Source organism: Euprymna scolopes, chromosome 16, assembly GCF_053919585.1.
Source record: "Euprymna scolopes isolate OS-2025 chromosome 16, ASM5391958v1, whole genome shotgun sequence".
In the NCBI taxonomy this organism is placed as follows: Eukaryota; Metazoa; Mollusca; class Cephalopoda; order Sepiida; family Sepiolidae; genus Euprymna; species Euprymna scolopes.
Genome location: NC_136497.1, coordinates 12,816,128 through 12,842,265, shown reverse-complemented (window position 1 = coordinate 12,842,265; position 26,138 = coordinate 12,816,128).

Genomic DNA, 26,138 nt, shown 5'->3' with positions numbered 1-26,138 from the left:
CGATTTTTAAAACAAATGCATTACTTATAAAATATTTACAATAAATCTTTCTATAAATTAGTGCATAAACACACTCTTGATAAAAAATTTAAGACCACTTAAAAATCTCAAAAAAAAAAATCTTTTTAAAGAATAGATTTTAAACATCTCCCACTTAAGGTTATCAATACTACAATCTAAAAGGTTATGGAAAAAAACGCGATATTCCAAACATTTAATTAAGAAATTTGCACTTTATAAAATGTGACATTTTACAATTGATGAAAACTATAAGACCAGATGGCTTCCAACGATATTAGCATAACGAAAATATGCTTCCTGAAATTTTCTCCACACGTCATAATGGTTAGGACTGCGTATTCTTACAGAGGGACGATGGAGCTTCATGTGGTGCAGGGTTCAGACAGCGGCTGGTTACGTTAGCATGCTACAGTAAACATTGTTGATGACGGAGGGCCATCGTCTGTGTGGGGATGGATGGTTATTCTAACAGGATAATGCTGCAATCCATGCCGCAGGCAGACCTTGACATTTTTGGAAGAAAACGGGGTTCATCTCTTGGGACATCTTGCGCGCTCACCGGACTTGAACCAAATTGAAAATGTTTGGGGATGGATGACAAGAGATGTTTATCGAAATGGCAAACAATATTCAACAAAAATGAACTTCGTGAAGCCATCTTCAGAAGCTGGAACAGGATTCCCCGCACCTTAATCGAAACGCTTATTTCTAGCATGCCCCAAAGAATTTTGGAGTCATCAAAACCAGTATAGGTAGACATTTTTATTAAATTTGGTTGTTGACTGTTTTCATGCACTTGTCGTACAATTTCGTAGAATTAATACCCCTGGTCTAATAATTTTTATCAAGTGTAAACTGCCTCATTTTATAAAGAATGAAATTGATGACTTAAATGTTTGGAAGTATCTTTTTTATCATAACCTTTTAGGTTGTAGTATTGGTAACCTTAAGTGTGAGGAGTTTAAAATATATCCTAAAAAACAGGTATTTTTTAAAAGATTTTCAACTGGTTTTAAATTTTTGATCAGGAGTGTATAATATTTAAGCGTATTTTACGACCGGGCAACGCCGGATATAGAGGTGAATTGGACCTGTGGACAAATTACATTTTGCTTTAAGCCCCTGAAAATAACTGCTAAGGAGTTAAAATCGAAAGAATTGGATCTTATCAGGCGTAAGTAGACTAAACGGGTTTCATACGCAAATATACATTCATAAGTTTAACAATTTTCTTTAAAGTTTTTATATGTGGATATTTTATATGATATTAAATATTTTTATATGTGGATATTTTATATGATATTAAATATTTTTATATGTGAATATAATATATGATATTAAATAGGTTGCAGAAGCTTATGTTTTGCTTTCAATACTAGCTGATGGCACCGGTAATATATTTAAAAAAAAAACTTTTGAAATCACTAATACATATTAAATACAATATAATACTCCATACAGAAATGGCTTTATAATAATAAATACGAAATCTGAATAAATTAGAATATCATATTTATGCGTATTTTACGACTGGGTAACGCTTGCTAGTAACAAATTAAATGAAGATTATAATATTTTTTTACAAAACTTTAATTAAATTTTAATAATATCATAAGTATGACGAGTTACTGCTTGAGTGTTTTATTAATCAGTAAAGAGTTTTTTTTATAGCTTTTCACGTTAACAAATGTAAACATCGCATTTCTATTATTGGGATGCCTCGAACTACTATTCTCATTTTAAAACTTATCTACATAACGTTTCGGTCGATGAGAACATACTACTTCGTGAGTCACGTTAACTGTTCCGTTAAGAACTCCGTTTCGATTCCCAAGTTCGACACAAAGATTACCAAGTTCCGCAGAAAGACTCCCGAGTTCAATTGGATACACCTGATGAAGGTCAGAGGTTACATCGAGCAAAACATTGTGGAAAAATATTCAAGATGAGAACAGTAGTCCAAAGAATCCAATTAGTACACATAATCAATCTTCATCTAAAAAAATCCAGAAATATCGCAATTTTGTTTCATACACACACGTAAAAATGTAATGATGCCGGTCGAGCGATCTTCTTATATCTGACCCCGGTTGATTCGATAACGCGCTAAACTCATTACATTAATCTTTTACTGCAGATATATAGAATGGCCGAAATGATTGGGGATATAAAGTACCTTGGGGCTTCGTTTTGGTGAATCAATGCGCAGTCAATAATCGATAGTATCACATCTCGAAAATGTATCAAGATAAAAAGGGATCGAAATAAAACGCATGCACCAGACAATAGAATCACATCATCTGCGAATCAATCAAGTGTGAGTTTTGGCAAGGTCGTATTCTTCCGGAGAATGTATAGAAAAAATGGACTTGTGTTAAAACATAGTCCTGAATAGAAAGTGAATGAGAATGAAAACGACCCACAAAAAGTTGGACGAAATCGCGAAGTAATTCTACGATAACAAACCTATTAACCTGTATTTATGAAAAGCAAGGATACTCAATGTTTTCTAGGAGCAGAGATAATAGAAGAGTTTATTTTTCTTTATTTTTTATTATTTATATATTACTTATACAGAATTATTAATGACAAAATAATTCAGCTGTATCTTCTGCAAAAATTCCTCTCTGGATCAAAGTATCGTATGTGTCACATAGTAATCCATTACATGTATTTGCCACTATTTTATGTAATTTTCGACAATTTTAGACGCATTAAGTCGTTATAATGAAATGCTACATTGCATCCTATGATTAACACCATCACAATCGCAACATCTATAGAGGAAGGAGTTCCTATTTTTCTCTATAAATATTTAGTCCTTCCACTCATACCAGTTGACGCTGGGACCTATTCTACATTTTCCTATGATAATTCCATTACACCCATCGGAACTGAGTATTAGCAACATACATATAACATAATCTTTCCATTATATAATGGCAAGCAATCTAAGAAAGATTGATGCAAGCAACAGTAAACGTAGTCACTAGTTTTGTCTTCTCTGCGCCAGCCTCTCGAACCAAAGGTTCCCAAGTCCTTCGCCATCCTTCCTCAAGGCAAGCCTCAACGCTGATCTATCTTCGGCTAGCTCCTCCCACGCATTCACATCGATGACAAGAGCGATCAGATCCCGTTTAGTCACATCTTAAAGCGCGGCACCGGGCGACCGCGGCTTCTTGTTCGATTTGCCAGTTCGCTATAGAGGATATCCTTAGGGCAACGGCCATCGGGAATTCTCCGCAGGTGTCCAAGCCAACTCGATCGTCGGATCTTGAATGTCTGGAACAAAGAGCGGCTGCCCGCACGTCTTAACACCTCTTCGTTGGTGATTCTATCCCACCAATTGATGCCCATGATATGTCGAAAGCATCGGAGATGGTAGTCTTTTCTCTTGATGAGCATACGTGGTCCAAGTCTCTGCTCCATACAGTAGCGTACTCAGAACACAGCATTTGTAAATGCGGCATTTTGTGCGAGAAGTGAGGTATTTATCGAACCATTCTATTTCACGTAGTCGGTGGAAAGTAGACGCTGCTCTACCTATGCGCGGTTGTAGATCCCTTGTTGATGTTGGATCCAAGATACACAAAGTTCTCCACAGTCTCTAGTTCGTGGCCATTGATGGTGATTGGTGATGCGTCACCCTGGTGCATCACAACTGTCTTCTTCACACTGATTACCAGTGCGAACTCCGCACAAGCAGCGCTCAATTTGTCAAGCAGTCGCTGGTCCACTTGCGGAATGCGAGACAAATGCAGCATCGTCTGCAAACAGCAGCTCAAGTATTAGGACTTTTCGAATATTTGTTTTGGCGCGTAGGCGAGCCAAGTTAAAAAGTTTTCCATCAGAGCGAGTATGAAGGAACACACTGTCTTCGACCCCGTGATTTCCAAAAGCGTACTGCAGAAGAACTGAGAAGATGCCAAGCAGTGTCGGAGCCAACACACAACCTTGCTTAACTCCACTGCACACGGGAAAGTTGTCAGACATGTCACCCTCGAAGAAGACTGCGACTGTTATGTTGTCATGGAGCGATCTTATCAAACTAAGAAGAGTTAGTAGAGAACCCAACTTTTGTAGGATATCAAAAACTTTCGTAGGGTCCACAAATGCGATATGGAGAGGTCTACGTTGTTCTCTGCATTTTTCCTGGATTTGGCGCACTGAAAATATCATATCCGTGCTTGAGCGCCCGCTTCGGAAGCCGCATTGTGATTCTGGATAAATGCGGTTTTCAATCTGCTGGAGCCTTGGAAGGAGCACTCTGGCAAATACTTTGCCGGTGACACTGAGTAAAGATATACCACGGTAGTTATTGCAATCTCCTTTGTCTCCTTTCTTGAATAAAGTGACAATTTTAGCATCTTTCATAGTTGTTGGAAATTTTCCGTTGCCCCAACTGGTGCAGAGGAGGTCGTACAAGTGCGGGAGCAGGAACTTATCGCACTCGAGCAGGTCTGCTGGAATCTCGTCGGCACATGGGGCCTTCCATACATTCGTGTGTTGGAGAGCTACTTCGTAGGATCAGTGATGATCTCCCCTGTAGTCGATTTTAAAGGGCAAACTTTATTTACGCTCGGTCCAGTTACCTTGCGGAGTCCACAGTACATCACACATAGTTTACCGCAGTCAGCAGCAGTCTAGATTTCGTCACACAGGTTGTTTCAGTAATTGTTTGCACAGTGCCGAGCAGCTTTCTGGAATTGACTGCAAGCCTCTTTCAGCTTGGACAGAGTGCTGCGTGTCGGCCTGCTCACATAGTCCTTGTGAGCATCGTTTTTGGACAGTAGTAGAGGTTCTAAGATTTCTGCATTCTCAGCCATCCAGGCTTCGCAAGGCGGCCGCTTGGTTCCAGAGGATGTGACTGCAGCATCATGTATCGCAGTTTGCAGGATTTCCCAGGATTTATCCAGGTTCACTGCTTCCCCTAGTGCAGGATTTCTCAGCTTATTTTCGAGTGCAGTGCGAAACGCACTGATGCTGTTGTTCTTCTTCATTGCAGCCGTGTTGAGACTACGACGTGGTCTTGGCTTTCCTGGTGCAGGTTTCTTGTTCGGGAGATCGAGTGTTGTGTCAGCACGAGTGAGTGGTCGCTATCATCATCGGGGGAGTGGTAGGTTCTTGATCGTTTGACAGAACCGATGTCTCTTTTTCTACACAATGCAAGATCCAATTGGTGCCAATGTTTGGAACGAGAGTGTCTCAAAGAGACACGATGACACATTTTCTGTTTGAACCAGGTGACTATCTGTTGATTACAGAGCTCCAGAGTTCTTTGACCATTTTCATTTATTTTACCAGTACCGAAATGACCAATGATGTCAGGCCAGGCAGTATGGTTTGCACCGACTCTGGCGTTGAAGTCTCCGAGTACTAGGAGGTGATCGCTGGCTGGGATCCTGCTCAGTAGTTCGTTGAGACAGTCGTAGAATTCATCCTTCACATGATCTTCGCTAGGCAAGGTTGGTGCATGGACGCTGAGGTGTATCGGTGCAGTTGATCTTCAGTGTCATAATTCTCTCTGAAATGCTGACCGGAATGTCGACTACATGTTCTCTGAGTAATTTGTTTGTCACTGCAAAACCTACTCCATGGATGCGATGTTCCTCTTCTGTTTTGCCAGTCCAGAAGAAAGTGTAGTTTTGTTCCGAGATGGAGCCAGTTCCAGCCAATCTGGTCTCCTGTAGAGTAGTAATGTTGACAGACAGCTTGGCAAGTTCACGGTCAAGTAATGCGGTCTCAGGAGGCAGACCTTGTGCACGAAGGTTGAGATCCGGGTCATGCGTGAAACCCGGGCACAGTGTACGAATGTTCCAACTTCCGAGTCGGAGAGTAGTCTTTGAATTGTGATTTGTAACAGGTGAATGATTTACGTCCGTGATTGCCTGACCACCCCATCGAAGCGGCGGACGTGACGGGGTAACACCTTACTAACCAGGGGCTGCCTGGTTTGAGGCCCCTCCCATCGTTGTGGAGGATCTGAAGCGCCTGGTCGCAATGTCAATTTGACCAGACTTTTAACTCGTAACTATCTTCCACCGTTGCGAGAGTCTGGACGAAGAAACTCGTGCTTCCCATTAACCGATGAAAAAATAATAAATTCTCCCTTCTAAAAATCAGCCCCCATCTGATTGGTTGAATACAACCAATTCTATTGTTCCAGATTACACTCCATCATACAGAAACAATCGGACCATGAATTTTTCAATATGTAGGCGCTCTCTACCTGATGCAATCCTGCTAAAAATAATACCAAACGTAAACATATTAAAGGCTGATTGGCAGAAAATTAAATACTGTTACACTTACCCAGACATCAACTAAAAGCAGCTAAAATAAAATAAAACAAAACAAAACAAAAAAAATACTGAAAAAACTAAAAAAAACCTTTACGGTCAGCATTATTTATTATTCAACCCTTCCATGATGCTATTTTTTTGTTTTGTTTTCGTTTGTTTGTCTTTTTAGTGGTTTTTATTTTCATATTTTTTTTACATTTACTATGAACGATTTTAATCATTTTCCAACAATCACCTTTAATTTTAACAATCACCTTTAATTTTAACAATCACCTTTAATTTTAGCAATCACCTTTAATTTTAACAAGGGTTCAACAATGTTGCTTTATGTGTCAGCTGCTTCCGACCATTACAAGATTTTTTTTAATTTTGCTTACGTTTGTTGACAGACAAAAAGATTATAAACAATTTTTAATTTTTATATATAAACATTATTAGACACAAAGGCTTAAACAAAACCAGAAAACAATTTAATTAAATTTTTTCATCAGTATATATTAGACTAAATTTACGACATTAGAGGCCGCCATATTGCTGTTAAAATTGGCCTTTCTAAACTATGAGAGATTGGCCTTTTTAAGGCGAACTTTGGCATTCATTACACTTGTAACTAATTATTATGAGTTGTTAATTGTTTTTTTGTAATATATTGTGAATATTTTTTGTAAAAATAAATAGTTAAATTTTTCTCATATATATTTCTGTTGCGTGTTGTTTAATCTGTCTAAACATCAAGACGGTGCCAGCAGAAATTCCCAGCCAAAGGAATAACATCAAGAAGTTGTAGACAGCCCAACAAAAGAAGTACGTCACCATTAGCTTTTCCAGAGCTTTACAGATGGTTAAAAAAAAAAAAACTTTTCCCATCCTCCTCGAAACTATCGCTGTTGTGACCTGAGATGAACAATAACGGAGAGAGAGAAACCAAACAGACTGAAGTATGTTTATTGTTTTCTGGAATACAGTTTGTTTACACCAACAGGGCTTTGAGACGTTCACTAGTGGAGCATAAGAGTCACAATAACGACGAGGTAACTCCTTGTCGGCAAACGTGCATTGGTTGCCGTTCCCAGGATGTTTATTGTGACGGTTGAGCGGTCAACCTAGTGACCGACTTATAGTGTTACGTATGGATGCTGTGACCAAGATACGGTCCTAATCACTAAGCGATCACTAATATTTCATATCTGAAATCAGGAAACATCCTGTATAAAATCTATGGTTAAAAATTATAGCGACTCTTCTCGCCCTAATAAATGTTTCAGGCAGAAAATACTAGACGATCCCCCTAAATTAAAATCTACGGTAGAAGATTCATAACGTCTCACTGGCTGTGAGGAAAGTACCACTAAGGCACATTTTACACAAACACACACAAACACTCATTTGAGAACTTGTTAAAAAATGATATGGGAAATTCCCGTTGATTCAATTTTAAATGAGAAAAAATGTATGTAATTAGTCCCATCAATCAATTAAATAAGATTTCTTCTTCATTGCAAAAATTATTTAAAAGAAAATTCTTCGATTAAACATATGTTTCATCTATAGTAAAACAAAAGGCATTTCAAATAAATGAGAAAAGTGAAATTTTTTTGGAATAAATCACCACACAGGAAAATTCTTCATCACATCGAATTGTGATTTAAAATAAAATCCCTGTTCCATAAAAAGAAAATATTGGAAGTAAAACCCATTCGATTAAATAAAAAAACAAGAAAAATGTGTCTCTCTTCCAAAATGAAATGAGATTGAAGCAAAAGTCTCTCCAAAAATATATGAGAAAAAATATGTATATATATTTCTGTTAGACGAAAAAGCAACACCCCTCCAAATCTTTCCAGAAAATAAAGGCTAAATTTAAGAGACTTTTCATCACTTTGAACTGTGATAAAAAAATGTATCTGTTCCAGGAAAATCGATTAATCTTGTGTAATTAATTTTAACAAGTTTATATTGACTCATTTGGGCTTTATAAAAATGAATAGTAATTATATATACATGAACAGGACTCTATTGATTTTACGAGCGTTAAGATATTGTTAATGAACTTAATGAACTAACTTTTGTGTGAGAATCTCATTTAGGAACGTTTTTATTGATTAACGATTGTCTCATTGTAAATGAATGTCAACATTTTTTTTATTGATTATTTTTTAATCTGTCTGAAAAATGTTACTCCGTGATGGAAAAATGTAATCGTTTGCTCAAAACAAATAGGCACCTTACCAAAAACTTTATTGAAAAAAAATGAGTAATCTATTAAGGCATTCTCTGAATAAAGTAGACATTTTTTGTTACAGAATGCATTAGTCATATGGTGACTTAATATTTCTTTTCCCGCCATACACGTGCTAATTTTTTCTAGCCGCAGTAGAAAACTTTGAATAAAAAAGAAAAAAAAGCCAAACGAGTATAATGATGATTTAAATTAAACACCTCTCAAACATTGAATACTCTAACGTCTTTACTTTAGCACATGGGGGGGGAAGTAATTATAACCGACATGTTCGGAATAATTTTTAAATATTTTGTTCAAAATGAACAAAGAAACAAAAATAAATTGTTAACATAATACTTCATTGACTTAATGTAAGTCCAGGTTCCGGAATACATTCATTTTGTTAAAAATTGCCCTAATTGAGTATTCCAACTAATTTAATCTGAGTGCTCTTCTTTTTTTAATTATCCTTAACTAAATATTTTTACTAAATATAATAAATTTTAAATAAATAAATAATTTAATTTTTTCGGAATTCTCCTCAAATAGAAATTAAGGATATATTAATTACATAAAATATATATTAAATTAAAAAAAGATATATTATAAATAGATTAATTACAAAAATATATATTAATTACAAAAGATATATTAATAAATATATAAATTACATAAAATATATATTAATTACAAAAGATATATTATAAATATATTAATTACAAAAAATATATATATAATTACAAAAGATATATTATAAATATTATTACAAAAATATATATTAATTTACAAAAGGTATATTATAAATATATTAATTACAAAAATATATATTAATTATAGAAGATATATTATAAAAATATATTAATTACAAAATATATATTAAATACAAAAGATATATTATAAATATATTAATTACAAAAATACATATTAATTAAAAAAGATATATTATAAATAGATTAATTACAAAAATATATATTAATTACAAAAGATATATTATAAATATATTAATTACAAAAATATATAATTAATTACAAAAAGATGTATTATAAATATATTAATTACAAAAATATATATTAATTACAAAAGATATATTTATAAATATATTAATTACAAAAATATATATTATTACAAACATATATTATAAATATATTAATTACAAAAATATATATCAATTACAAAAGATATATTATAAATATATTAATTACAAAAAATATATTAAAGATATATTAACTACAAAAAATAATCATAATGATAAAAACTTAACATTTATTAAATACTTCGTAGTTGGTGGTTCTGTCGGTTTTCTGCGACAAACACCTTTGTTCTAGTAAATTTATGAAGTTGGAACTAAATTAAGTTAACATGTATTTAACTGATTGTCTAAAGATTCCAGCAATAATTTGTATCAAATCGGATTATAAGCTCTAAACACCGAAATATTGGTACTGAAGAAACATAAACCCAGCAAAAAACATCCCACCCAATGCAAAAGGAGTGGTGAAGGTGAGTTGTACTAAAACCTATCTATGTAAAAAAAAAAAAAAAAAAAAAAATTCGTAGGGTCGGCGTGGTAATCTCACCCGAGATGAAGCCACATAACTACGGTCTAATCAAAATAAACTAGACTAGTTACTGAGGGGCGTAATCTCGGCTGTAACAGATATTTTTTTATTTGTTTCTTTTGTCTGTTACAAAATAAATTGAAGCTAAATACATCTGTCCCCCCCCCCAAACGGGCGTAATCTAAGCGGTAACGACAACCACGTAACTCACTACCGGAAAACTTACATTAGTTGCTGTTCCTAGGCCATTTATTGACCAACTCGTAGTATTTATGTGTGTTAATCTCCACATTCAAGGGTTTATCTTAATATTTATGGAGTTGACATTATTGTGTTGCCTTCTTGCTTGAGTTGGTTTATCCGTTTATATATCCATGTGTTGTGCCTTTCATTTTTAAGTACTACTGCCAGGTTGTGCTTGTACAATTCGTCTGGGTGTTGAAGATGCAATCGTCTGCATCATTGCCAGTGTACTCCATATCCCGACTTGATCGTGCCTATTTTTATATCCTTTTTGAGCTAGTTAGCCACATTGACTTATTATTTGGTTTATTGTTTAGTCTCTTTGTCCGCAGAGTTTGCATTTGCCGTTTTCTTGTATCTTGTCGATGCTTGATTTGATGTGGTTGGTTCTAGTTGCGTTATCTTGTGCAGCTATTATTTGGGAATCTGTTTAGGTTTCCCTCTTGTAGCCATTTTCAAGTTTTTTCGTTAGTCACGTATTTTGTAGTCGTTATGAATCGTCCATGTAGCTGTTTCTCTTCCCATTTTTCTTTCCTCATTTAATTTTTCGTCTTATCATTTTCTATTTTCTTTGTTTCTTCCATGTCTCTTGCTGCAGTAATTATTATTTCGGTGTTCCCCATTATGTATTTTTCTAATTCTTTGTGTTATTACAAAGTCTTTTATACAAATCAGCCCTCTTTCTCTGTCTTTCCTTTTCACATAGAGTCGATCAGTATCATCCTTTGCGGGTAGTGCATTGTCCATTGTCACGAGTTTCCTTGTCTTCTGGTTGAGATTCCTTATTTCTTTTTTGGCGGAACTTATAAACGGACCAGAGTTCCTTACTAGTTACACGGCCCACATGTATATTTTTTTAATTAGTTTTCTTGTTCTTCTGGGTTATTCCGTTCCAATTTTTTCTTTCATTTCTGTCGCTTTGATGGTGTCTGCTTCTAGCACTCTAAGTATTTGTTGCTATCATGTTCTCCTACTGTCCTCATCTCTGTTTGATTCGGTAATATCATACCTTCTATTCCTTCCAATTTTCCCTTCTCCATTGTCAGCAGTGCACACTTTTCCACACCAAATTCCATACTGATATCCAGGCCAAAGGTTCTGTCGTGTTTATTAGAGTCTCTAGTTTTGTCTTTGTTTTTGCAAACAGTTTCAGGTTAGCCATGTACTTTAGGTGGTTCACTCTTTTATCTATGTCAGTAAATTTGTATCTGACTTGGCATTTTTAGAGTATGTTGTTCAGGTTCAATCCTCATACTTAATTTTTTTAACCCTCTCACACACCTCCAAACACCCGTGCACCGCCGGGTACCCCTGGCTAGTCTTATATAAAAAAAACAACTATGATGAAACGTAATGGTGATGGAAGATCCCTCATTGTATTTTAATTTCAGATATTTATTGTCCATCAGCTCCAAGTTCAAGTCTCCATATTTTCATTGCATTTTCTATGAAATTGATTATCTTACCTGGTATTTTGTACATTCACAGGCATTCTGTAATCCATGCGTTTTTAAATAGGAGTAACAACTTATCAAGGCACGAAGGCCACTTGAGGATAAGGGTTAATGGGTGTACAGCATTCAATGGGACAATATCGTAGTAATTTTTATTAATCGGAATTTAGTAAATTGGATTATTAAGGGGACGGCTCATCAAAAACTTGTTTACGTTAGATTTGAAGACGACCACATTGTAGTCAGCTGGAAAACAGGCCAACAGAATAGAGTTTTACGTTTAGGTTTATGCACAGATAAAGAGTGGTAGAATTATTGATAGTGATTTCAGCTAGATGAGTGTTTTTCATGAAAGTTTAGCGAGGGAGGCCATAGATTAGAGCTCAAACGGACACTTGCCATGAAAATAACGATAAAGTAGGGGTAGGGTCGCAACGTCTCTTTTGTAGAAATGAAGTCTATTTTGAACTCTGTTTAGGCAAAACAAGGTCTTTCTAACAGTTGCTGTCCAGATGTGGTAACAGTACTCCATCTTTGGGCGTACCTGGCTCTTATATAGGTAGAGAATTACATCAGCAGTGAGATATCTACTCGAGCGGTAAAACGATCCTACAATTCTTCCTGTGATTGTGACAACGAGTTTGATGTACGTGTTCCATTTCAGATCAGGAGTAAAAGCTTGTACAAAAAATGGAGCCTTCCTAAGACGAAAGCAATTCATTTTGATGGAATCTTGGTTTTTAAATGCATTAAAATAAACCTCTTTTCCTATTTCACCACGTGATCAAGATCAGAGGAGAGAGCATCAGAGAGAACTTGGTCATATACGGCCTTTGATGTGTTGCCATAGATGGTGGTGTCGTCAGCATAAATGTCAATGAATGATCTTAGGATGTGATTTGGGAGATCATTGACGTAGATCAGGAAGAGATTTAGGAACACCTGCATTAATACTGTGAGCTTCTGATTTCTGCCCACCAACCACTACACTTATAAATCTATCAGAGAAAAATGATTTAATAATTGAAAAGACATTTTCATCTTCACCGTAGTTTGAGATCTAATGGAGCAGACATTTATGCCATACCATATCAAATATATATATATATATATATATATATATATATACATATACATATCATATATGTCAAGAACAATTGCCCTAGAAAGGAAGTCTCCATCGAGAGATTCGCTAATCCTATGAGATATAACAGTTAGCACATCTGCTGTAGATGGAAACCATATTGCATGTCACTAAAAAGGTTGTTTTTGCTGAGATGGTTGACTACTTCTCTACTTAACACAACTTACACATGATGCAAAGGAGACTGAGTATTCTGTACTGAGGGGGAGATGATCGATCACCTAAATTCATTAATACGGGGCATACTGGTGAGGGTTTCCAGGATGTTGGGAGGTAATTCTCCTTGACAACGCTTAAACAGCTTTGTAAGTATGGGAGCTAGTTCTGGTTGAAGCTTTTTCAGCACTATAGTTAGAATGCCATCGGGGTCAGTTGCTTTACTGGAATTAAGGTTTTTGATTAGCTTGTCAACAGCACGCACATGTATTTGTATGTCGCAGAGCGTGTTTTCAGATACAAAAGAAAATATGGGGGGGCTTTGATCCTAGAATATGTGCAAAGAGTTTAGCTTTGTTTGCTTCTGACGAGATTATCTCAGGTCCATTGATGATGGTTGGGATAGAGCACACACATTTGTTTAGGGCTGTCTTTGCTATTTGCCAAAACTGGTGGGAACCAAACTGCTGCTCAGCTACTTTGGACTTAACGGACTAAGTATACAACTATCTCGCGTTCTTTATTACTCGTTTTACAGTGGTTGCTGGTAGCCCTGAAAGCGGATTTTTTCTCAATATATTTATTACGTTGAAAGTAATGGAAAAAGTGATTTCTGTGCGCAATAGCAGCAGCAGATTCTGAAGAGAACCACGTCTGACTGTTAGGTTTTTGCTGGAGTTTTTTTTTGGGGGGGGGTATGAAACGGTCTATACCCACAATTAGCCATTCCGTTAGGTCTGATACTATAGAGGACACATTTTTTAAACATAGAACGCAGAGGAATATCTGATACAAATGTACGGAAGCTATCCCACTCAGCCATAGAGTACGGACATACTGTACGATGGAGAGATATGTCAGAGGACTTATTACATTTCGTTTTTATCTTAATTGATACAACCGAGTGGTCGGAAGATGAACATAGCTCGGGGTAAATTGTGAGAAAAAAGGTCTATGAGACTTGCATACTGACCGTCAGTGTCGGGCACACAGGTGGGTTCGTGAGCAATCTCATAAGTAATGGAGAAATAATGACAGAACCTCCACTGATCATTGGTCTTGTTTGAGTGGGCTAACCGTTCCATATTGTAAATATTGAAGATGTGAATGTTAACTGAAGAGCAGACAGGATGGGGTCAATTTTCTGAGATATATTCTTAAAGATGGCAACTCCGCTGTTGTGGGAGCGATAGAGGGGCAATATATGCGCAGTGGTTTTTATAAGTGCAACCCGGAAGCACATATAGAGTAATTTAAGATCTTCTTTAACGATGTCCCTACAATATGAAAAGCCAGCCTTAATGTAGATACATATTTCATGCCTATGACGATCATAGTGGTCAGATTTTTATGTTAATTTAGAGTATCCTTTAATTACTAACTCATTTATCGAAATAGTCGATCCGATGTCAGTTTTGCTTAGGAATAATAGGTTAGGTTTAGCCTCCTGTAATTGGGTTTTAACCTCTGGAAAGGTTAAACGTAGACTCCTGATGTTGGATAAAGAAACATGGTATTTGGGGTCGATACATGCTAATGACACCAAAGTTTCATATATATATATATATATATATATATGAGACGTTGGTTTATTACGTTTAACCCTTCCATAGGTTAAAACCCAATTACAGAAGGCTAAACCTAACATATATATATATATATATATATATATATATATATACATACATATTGGTTTGATCTCTCTACTATATATTAAGTTCAATATAATAATGGATAGGTAATTGTCTATATACAAATAAACACGTAATATTCATGAATTAAACTATTAAATTTAAGCGTGTCTTACGACCAAACGGCGCCAAACGGCCTGCTAGTCTCTCTTAATATTTTGTCTACAAAGTTGAAATTTGATATCTTGGGAATTTAGACCTGTAGCATACTTTCGATTTTATTATTACCCGGCGAAAATTTCTGCTAAAAATCAAAATTAACAACAAAACTATTGATATTGGCAGAAAAAATCGAATGAAACATTACTTTTGGTGTTACATTTGCACATGCAAAAAATTAAATATAATTAACTAAAAGTTGCTTAATTTTTATCCGATTAGCATTCGACTGTAGATAGTTCAGACGGCAACGATGTTGGAAATATCACTAACGACTAAGGCAGGCGTGTTAAACATTCTGGTTTCGATTCTAGTGGACAATATCCAAGTTATATTTATATTATAACTTTTGAAATCATTTCTATTTATTGTATGATAGTCAGTAGAGAACTGGTTCTATATAAATTAGAAATCTGCGTTAATAAAAATATAAGTTTTATTCGTATTTTTCGAAAACAATAAAATAAAGTGACATTTCTTGTCATCCTACCTTATGATTTCGTCCGAGATGACCCGAAGTGAATGGATATAAAAGTAATATTTTATAACGTATATCTTAAGTTTTTAACTATATCTCAGATATCTTTCACGGACACACATACAGACCAAAAAATATGATTTGACTTTATATGTTAGCAAATCAGATTTTATTTTATTTAGATGACAATATGCACGATAAGCATTTCCGTTTCATTTTTTCTATCTGGCGATTTTTATATAAATAAAACCTTTAATCCTTTATGACCTAAATTATGATGGAGATGATTAAAAAATATTTATTGTTAATTTTAGTTAGTTTAAAAGGTAATAATACTATGATTGTCTTCAAACTGGAGAAATTATGAAGTTCAATAGTTAAACTACCACCGAAAATGTTTGCATTTCACAAACTTACCTTAATTATTACTTATAGTGCTTGAAAAATGTGTTTATGACAAATGAAATCCTCCAGTTTCTGAGACAGATGGCTGCATATTGAATGTAATCAATGGGCAGTTTCAATATGGAAGTATCTGGCATCTACTCAGTTACTGAACTAATGCGTACTGGGTGTGTTTGAATCAATTCCCAGTTTATTTATGTCGTTATATTAATTTATTTACGACTGAACGAATTAGTTCAATCAGGTCATAAATGTTAAGTAACATTGAAATCAACTTTTCGCTGGTAAAGTCTTGTATTAAGTTCATTGTTCTGTTTTTATGATAGCATGGTTCTACATTCACGCCGGGCATTCATTACTGTTATGGGGTTAAATGGTAATAAGAACGAAGGAACACAGGATTTTTAGGAAAGAACATATATTTCACGTATATTACAGGCAAATGCAAGTTGAGCAATACCATTCCTCAACGGTTGGCTGTTTTCACACAACCTCCTTGGCCGCATCCAATCTCGATACCGGAAGTGACGTTACCAAAGGAATTGACGTCATGAGATAGCCCATTAATCTCCAACAATTACAATGCTTAACTTTATGTTTTTTTGTTTCATAACTTAGAAGAATTGTAAAAATTTAAAAGAACTGTTTATTTGATTTTTAAGTATGAGGAGATTAATCATTCACCGGCAACGATGTATGTTAACAATCTTAAATCTTGTACGTTTCTCCAGTTCTCCTTTACTTTAGCCAAGTCGAATAATACTAAACCAGCAGTAACATTTACATATCTTCTAATTGAGCTATTCTAGTCTCATTCACTCAGTCCTTTCAGACTGTATATCCATTGTCATTGCTGGGCCACTGTCGTTAGATTTAAGAGAGAAATAGAGAAAGAAAGAAAAGTGTACGTTATTTAAATAATCTGTAACTACAATGTGAAACGATAAAAGTTCCACCCAAAAGAAAACAACACTAAATTTTTTTATTAAAAAAAATCAATTGAGATAACTTTATTATGTAATAGACCTGACATCTATTCAATGTAGTCGCCTTCAATCTCAATCACCGCATCGATACGTGTTCGGAACTGGGAGTATGCCTTTTCCACAAGCACCGTCGCGAGGACGAATACTCGGCGGGTGGCGGCTGGCTTTGATATTCTAAGATGTCAAGATGGGGATGTCTTCGACGTATGATCAAAGGAAGTAGTCCATCTACTTCAGGTCGGGGGAAAATGTGGCGAGTGGGAGAAGGGTACAAAGTCATAATACTCCTTCCAGAACCAAGCGTAGGTCTCTTTAGATTTGAGAGCTGGTGCTGAGTCCTGCTTCAAGACCCAGGGTCTGCGAGCGGCCGCCTGATTGCACCAAGGAATCACCACGCTCATCAGCACATCCAGGTACACTTTGGTATTAATTTCAAAGCCGACTTTAAAGATGTTAGATGGCATGATGTGGCTTTCACTTAAACCAAACGCCTATAACCGTGGACGGAATCTTTGTTTTCATTACCTTGAGCAGGTAGAGTCACTAAGCAGAAGGTATTGCTCATTCGGTAAACACCCGCAGACTCACTGAAAAGATGTTTGCTGGCATTTATATTTCGAGTGCGCGCACACACACACACACACACACACACACACACACACACACACACACACACACATATATTAGAGATTGGATGATTTCGATATTTTTCTGATTCCGATACAATTACCGATTCTGTACTAAATTTCCGATCCCAATACAATAACTGATTCCGATTCTATATAAATCTCTAAATATTTAACTGTAAAATGTTTATTTTCTCGATTATCGTAAAAACACATGTTAAATGTGCATATATCTTCTCAAACGTAAAAACACACTTGTGTGGTGGGGTGGGGGTGGTCTATAGATCTTAGTTTTACTGGAATTTATATTAATACATATTTATTATTTTATTATTACTACCAGCAATGGAAGATGTTTTTTAAAACTCAATCAAATAAAGAAATATAATTAAAGGAAACGTTTTTGGCACCGGGAAATAGGCAAACACTTCCGATTTCGATACGAATTCCGATACCTCAAAAAGTCCTTGTATTTTTAATTCTCCAACACTAATATGGAGGATGGAACAATAAAATTGTCTGCTTAAAGAAAACAACATTACAGTTATTTAAAAAAAAATATCGAAAAAATCAATTCAGGTTACTTGATTATGTAGGAGAGCTGAATCTATTCAATGTAGCCGCCTTCAGCCGCAATCACTCCTCGATACAGGTCCGGAACTGAGAGTATGCTTTTTCCACAATGGCCGGCGGGAGATCGGCGAATACTCGGCGGATGGTGGCGACCAGACTGGCTTTGCTTGTGTGAGAGGTTATGTTGGTGATATTCTCGACGTATAGTCAAGTCCAGCTGGTTTAGGTCGGGAGAGGAGGGGGTCTAGTAAGATGAGGGTACAAATTCGTAGCACTCATTTTGAAGCCAAGCCTGGGTGTCTTTGGACTTGTTGATCGGCGCCAAGCCCTGCTCCCACAGCACAGGGTTCGGCCGCGGCCACCCGATTGCACCAGGGGATCACCACACCCTTCAGCTCATCTAGGTACACTTTTGTGTTAACTTTCAACCGGCATCAAAGATGTCAGAATGTTAATGCAACAACACATAAGACTATAACTGCGGCCGGAATATATATATGAAGTAATAATAATAATAACAATAATAATAATAACAATAATAATAATAATAATAATAATAATAATAATTCATTTATTTACTCACAAGGAGTAGTCACAGAAGCCATCATCAAAGATTTCTCTTTGAGAACAACTTGTGGTGTCCACTGGAATCTGATTGACAACAAGTTTCCCCAGATAAGCGGTGCTCTCCACCTCTTTCAATAACATTTGCAAATAAATTTGCATTACCGCAACAATCTCTTACCATTAATTTTTCGTTGGCAGCGGTCATTGGTCTACACTAGAATTTGAGTGGCAATGAGCCTGCCCAAGGCCTTAGTTCTCTTCGCATATGTCTAGCAGAGTTCTCGTCAGCGCTCACTCCACGGTCTTTCCCCCCTCCTTGACACTTCTCGACTATTTGGAATCACCTTTTTGGGGGCGATGTTGAGGCAATGAGATTAGATGAGGGAGGGGATAGAGATATACAGCTTCAATATTCTTTGTTCCACGTAACGGTTCTTCATGTTTTGCTTCTGCAGCAGTTTGTCTGGATCACGCATGTGGCTCATGTGTATTAGTCCCTGCATTCAAGTGTTTTCCTTAATATTTCAGCTGTTTTCATCATTGATATTCGTTGTAGCTTTGCAACCATTCCTCTGATTCCAATTTCTCCTATTCGTTTTTCAAAGTTTTTCGGAATTGTTCCTAGTGCTCCTATTATTATAGATATTATCCTGATTTTCTTAATCCATATCCTTTAACGCTCTGGCTAGCTCTGTGTATTTGCTCCGTTTCTTATTGTCTTTGATATTTACCCTGTGGTCAGCTGGAACAGCAAATTCTACGATTTGACAGGATTTTTGTTTCTTGTTATATTATTACATCCTGTCTTCTTGCTTGGATGGATTTGTCTGTTTGTATATCCATGCCCTATAGGATTTTGTGATTGTCGTTTTCAAGTACTGTTGCCGGCTTATACTGGTACCATCTGTCTTTGCGTACGAGATGCAGTTGTTTTCATAATTCCCAGTGTACTTTCATCCTTAATCGGTCGTGCCTGTTCTTGCATTCCTTTTGGACCAGTTTTCTGCATTTGATATAGTTTATCGGTTCGTCTCTTTGTCTACACAGTCTTCATTTTCATTTTCCTGTAGTTTTTCGATCTTTGCTTTGATGTGGTTGGTTCCTATCGAGTTATTTTGTGCTGCAGTTTTTAGGGATTCAGTTTCTCGGTTTATGTGTCCTTTTCGCATCTATCTTCCCGATATCCCAAGTATTTACAGGCGTCTTCTTCCCATAGTAGTGCCCTCATCTCTGTTTAGTTTAGTAGTTCCATGTCTTCTGTCTTCTCCAGTTTTTCCTTTCTTATAACTAGTAATGCGCATTTTTCTATTCTAAACACCATTTGGATATCCTGGCTGAAGATTCTTGTAGTGTTTATTAATGTCTCGAGTTCATTTTCAGTTCTTGCAAAAAGTTTCGGATCGTCCATGTACATTAGGCGGTTCATTTTTTCCTTTGTATCAGAGAACTTGTATCTGGCTTGGCACTTTCTCAGTATATTGTTCAAGGGCATCATGGCTATGATGAACAGTAATTGTGATAGTGAATTTAACAGAAATTCCTATTTTTTCTATAACTGGGAACTTTTGCATTTTGTTAAGTGCGTTTTAATTCGGATATTTCGTTTATAATATCGTCGATTAAGCAAAAATAAAACGTTGGATTATTTGAGCTACTATTTTCATTTTAATTGTTTTGTTCGCAACGTTTCGGCCGATGTGACTTTCAACTTACTTCAGATGCATCTATACAAACTTTAAGATGCAGTTGAAACGTCGTAAAACAATAATAAAAAAACAAGACAGAATTGGACGTCTGAATAATCTAAATAATCCAAATTAACAATCCTCGTTACAGAAATTTCAAAACAAAAAGAATGTTTTCAACTTTAAAGTCATTCGTTTGTTTAATGTAGGCAATAGCACCATGCACATTTCATATTTTTCCGATATTTACGACGGATTATTAGAAAAGAGAGAAGTTTGAAATTCAGTCGCTAATCGCATTCAACGTCAAATTCACATTTTAATTATTTCATCTAATGACTGCTTGAAATTTCACGATTAATGAAAAATACATAATTGGAGAAAAAAAATGATAAAAATTAACATTTTTAGAGAATTAAACTAAATTAATTTCTTGAAATTAATTCCAACATGATCGAAAAAAAATACCAGTTATTGAATTGAACGAATCGTTGCTGATTGGGAAATCGTGTTTGCTTTGCAAATGCTTTTCATCTTCAATAAAAATGCATTCAAAATAAATCCATGATGGCAGAATTGTGTAGTAATGTACATGGCATAAACATAGCACACTCTTCTGAATGGATATATAAAATGAACACTCTCGCTAAATGGTTTGTTGTTAGTCTACCGGAAAACACCGGAAACTATTAAAATTGTCGATTATTATAATGAAATTATAATAATCGATTATTATAATGAAATTATAATAATCGATTATTACGATTGGTAAAAGTATAATTTTTAGATATAAATATATTAAAGATGTGAAAAATTAAGTTAAATTTAAATATTTGCATTAAATAGTTGTTAGGAATGTTAACTTGATGTACATTTGACAGATGGAATTTACTCTAACCATAATATAAGCAAACATACCTGACAAAAACCCAGCAATAATCTTTAGGCTACTTATAGTAATGACGTAATAAAAATATAGATTTTAAAACGAAGTTACGTGGGATATATATATATATATATATATATATATATATATATATATATATATAGATATATATAATGTTAAGATTAAAATAATCTACGCAGATCCACCAGCGGGACTCTTCGAGGAGACATGTTAACATTGAAATGTTGGTTGATCCGTGTAAATATCTTCTAATGATTATATTATTTTTATACACATATATAATCTTGAGTTATCCATTTTTCTTAGAAAGCCTCTTATGGCGACAATATATTTTCAGCATAATGCCCATTTCACTGTTTCATGTGTACGATTAAGAACAAAAAACATTAAAAACCCAAGTAGATTTTTTAAAATAAAACATGTTAATGCTAAAAAATGTATAATTGTTTATGAGAAATGCAATTATTTCATTCTATATAATTTACGTGATTAAGAACCTTAAATGAGCGAAGGCCAGAATGGCTCTATGTTTAATTATTTATTTACTTGCTATTATTATTATTATTATTATTATTATTATTATTATTATTATTATTATTATTATTATTGGCTTAAAATGAGATTTCACAAGTCATCGAAGATCTTTCCTCGATAACAACCTGTGGTGTTCCCTGGAGGCCGAGTGGCAGCAAGTTTCCACAGGTTTCCAGTTACCTCCACCTTTTTCGATGATATTTGCAAATGACTAAGAATTATAGCAACAGCCGCTTACTATTGATTTCTCACTAGCAGCGGCCATTGGTACTCACTGGAATTTGAGTGACCATAAACCTGCCCAAGGTCCCAGTTCTTTGCACACTTGTCTAGCGAGGGTCTGGCTAGTGCTCTCTCTTCGATCTTTCCTTCCTCCTTGACTACTCGGTTTCACTCTTTTTTTTTGGAGGGTGATGTAGTAATGGGTGGATGAGCTGGTGGTTAGAGAACTTATAAATATGCCGCTTCAACGTTCTTAGTTCCATGTTTTACCTCTGAAGCAGTTTGTCTGGCCAGCGCATGTGGCCCATATGTGTTAGTCTCCACATTCAAAGATTTTCATTAATATTTCAGCTTTTTTCATTATTGATATTCGTTGTATCTTTCCAGTCATTTCTCTGATTCCAATTCATCCCATTCTTGTGAAAATGTTTTTCGGGATTGTTCCTAGTGCTTCTATTATTATAGGTATTATTTGGGGTTTATTGGCTTAAAAGGAGCTTTCACACAGGTTATCAAATATCTTTCATTGAAACCAGAAACTGAGCGACAGCAAGTCTTCTCAGATTTCAAGTACTCTCCACCTCATTCGATAACATTTTGAAATAAATTTGCATTATGGCAACAGCCGTTTTCTCGTTAGCAGGCCATTGGTCTCCACGGCAATAAGTCTCCCCAAGTTCCTAGTGCTTTTTGCACTTGTCCAGTAAGAGTCTAGTTAGCGCTCTCTCTTTTGTCTTTCCATCCTTTTTGACTCTTCACGTCTATCTGGCATAACTCTTTTTTTTTTTGGGGGGGTGATGATGAAGCAATAAGAAGGGATGGGAAAGTGAACTATTAGATGTGCAGCTTTAATGTTCTTGTTCCATGTAACCCTTCATTTTTGCCTCGGTGTATAGTTTACGCATTCAAGGGGTTTCAGCTGTTTTCATTATTGGTATTCGCTGTATCTTTGCAGCCATTCCTCTGATTCCAATTTCTTCCATTCTTTTTTCAAAGTTTTTCGGAATTTTTTCCTAGTGCTTCTGCTATTATAAGTATTCTCTTTATTTTCATCCATACTCCTTTCAGCTCTCTGGCTAGATCTGTGTATTTGCTCCGTTTCTCCTTTGATATTCACCCTGTGGTCAGCTGGATCAGCAAAGTCTACAATTTGACAGGACTTTTCTTTGTTGTTAATTATTACGATATCTGGTCTTTCTGCTTGGATGGGTTTATCAGTTTGTATGTCCATGTCCCATAGGGTTTTGTGTTTTTCGTTTTCAAGTACTGTTGCTGGCCTATGCTTGTACCATTTATCTGTGCGTTCGAGATGAAGTTGTTTGTATAATTCCCAGTGTACTGCTCTCCCCACTCGGTTGTGTCTGTTCTTGTATTCCTTTTGCTGCATTCGTTTATTATATTATCGTTCTCTTGAATACGTTTTCAATGCTATTCAAACATAATTCTGCGAACATTAGTTTTATAGTTTTGGGTAATCTAAAAAATATTGTTTTTTTATGCCTTTTCATCTGACAGTATAATACAACAAGACAAAATTGACTCAAACAATAATGAAGAAAAATACTCTAGCGAATGCGCGAGTTAATTATTTTCAATACTAATTAATTAATCTTAATAGGCAGTAAATAATACCAATTTGGATTATACTGATGCCAAGAAAAAATAAATGTCAATCTAAATAAAATATTGATTAACATTAGTAAAAATAATCATAATAAAATACTTTATGAAAATAGCTAGAAATACGATTTCTATTATTGCGTAACCGGATAAATCGTGGTAATTCAATTATCAGCAAATACAACTTTCGTTATTTCATCTAATATTCTTTAGTTTTCTCAGCTTCTTCTTAGTAAGATACTGTGAACGCTTTTTAGTTGTCGTCGTTTACATGTTTAAAAGTCTTGTTCGAAGTGAACCAATTAAAATAATTACCTGCTATTATTCCATTTGAGATATCCGTTATATATGATGCAAGCGATCCTGTCTCTTACCTTCTCTATCATACTCCTATAACGTTGTTGTTCACTCAAGGACCGCCACTTCGGCTGAATCTAATACATCGCACGAAACACAACTGACTTTCAGTACCCGGCACCAGACAAAATTATGCAGTAAATCTCCCTGGTACGACGACAATTTACATAAAGTTCGACTCTCGAAATGTGTAGTAGAAGAGAGAGGATTGACGCGTTTGTAAAGCATAACTTGCCGATCGCCGCGCGTCTTTTCCTTTTTCTTTCTTCTTCTCTCTTTCTTTCGATCGTAATTCTATATATGCATTTGAGTACGTTACGTCACCCTCACACCACGCCCCAAAATGCCGACCCGGCAACATTACACCCCTTCTTGTTCTCATCCTCACATAACCAAAACCTATTCGCAAGTACAACTTTAGACTCCTGAATCAAAAGGGATGTGCTTATCGTTTTATAGTGGCGCTGGTTGTCGTGCCCAGGACGTAACAACTGTTGCAGACATGTTCCTGCGACACGGACAAATGACACACTTTCCTGTAAGCCATACTTTCATACATTGTCTTCCTAGTCTTTCTTGAACTGTAATCGCTTTCAAGTTCTCATTCAAAGTGGATCGTTGCCAATAATATAATATAGTTAGCAAAGCTGTTATGCACGGAACAGGCGCTCCTACGACGCTTACGTTGGAGAGAAGTTAGCCTCTGTCAATTACGCTCTGTCAGATGTTAGGCTAAATTTCATATCTTACCTAATTGGAGTAAATCTCTCAAACGGTTTCCGCCGTATCATGTTTGGCCTTTTGAAAAAATACTTTTTTCTTTTGACTTACGGAAATTCAGACGTTAATAAAAAATAAATATTCGTATTTGTTAAATAGAAATATGGTATTTGGATTTGGATAAAAAAAATCCTCTGAATTCGATCGATAAAAAGTAGTTTTATGTCTCTGAGTCATACATCACTGATTTTGATTAAAGACTCCCAATGTGTGTTTTTTCAACTTGCAAGGAAATATTGTCTCCATTACAAAGAGAACTGGTTATTCATGATTTTTATGAAGACAAAAACACGTACTTTGTTATCATTCTTGAATTTTAATTTAACAAGGCCGATAGCCATTAGTTGCGTGCTCTCCTGTAATGAATGAATGCGTGAATGTAGGATTGCCATGAAATTCTTAAAGATAAACTAAAATGACCGAAACATGGGTTGAAATGACCTAAATAAATAAAAAGTAAATGACTTAGAATGACTTTAATGAACTTAAGGAATGCCTCTTCCTAGATGGTTTTGCAACGATCAATACAAAACTAAATCCGATACTCCTTGTTATGCAAAACGCTCGATGACTCTAAAATGAAAACTGAAATTATCTTCCTTCAATAGTAGAAACACACTAACACCTACAACTTCTATCTGTTCACATCTACTGAAAACTTCCCCCAAATATCTATTTACTTAATTATACATACGGAATACGCCATGACTTAAAATTTACTTCCAGTTATACCCACCTGTACTGCACCTACATCTTAATCCTCCTGTAATCTAAAATATACAGTGACTGGGCAAAATTCTTAGATCAATTCCTAATACCTACTCACACTGTAACGTTAACCTGTACCTAAGCTAACATATAAATAAAAATATGTAAAACTCTAAAGGTAAAAGTCTTAATCCGCACTAAAGCCTTTCTATCAAGCCTGATCACATAGTTGCTTCCACTGCATGAGTTTTTTTGTTTTTTTTCCTTAGTAATAATGAAATAGCAATGTCCCTAAATCACTTTGAGGAGTGTAACTATTTATTAGATATATAACCTCTACAAACTAAACTAACCCTGTACCATTAACTAACTACTCGGGGTCGCAGAAATACATCTCAGGGATGATGGAACCAGTAGATCTTCCCAGATCATCCGTCTAGGAGAAGGAAAACTCTGAAACTAACCCAGAGGGGAGGGAGGCCTCTCCAGTCTTAGATGACAACCTTCCTAGAGCTGGTGACTCAAACAAATTACCGGTCTGCAAACCTAAACTACTTAAGGAGTAGATAGGCTCTGTCTATCGCCCGGCTTCCATACCCCTTCTTTGCTTATTAGTCAGGCGCAGAGACGCTATCACAGTTATTCGACAAAACACTCAGTGGTAGATCTTGTTTCTTGTCTAGGACAATGAACGCCGTTTTCCCCACTCCCGACATATCCCACCCCTCAAAACTGGGCAC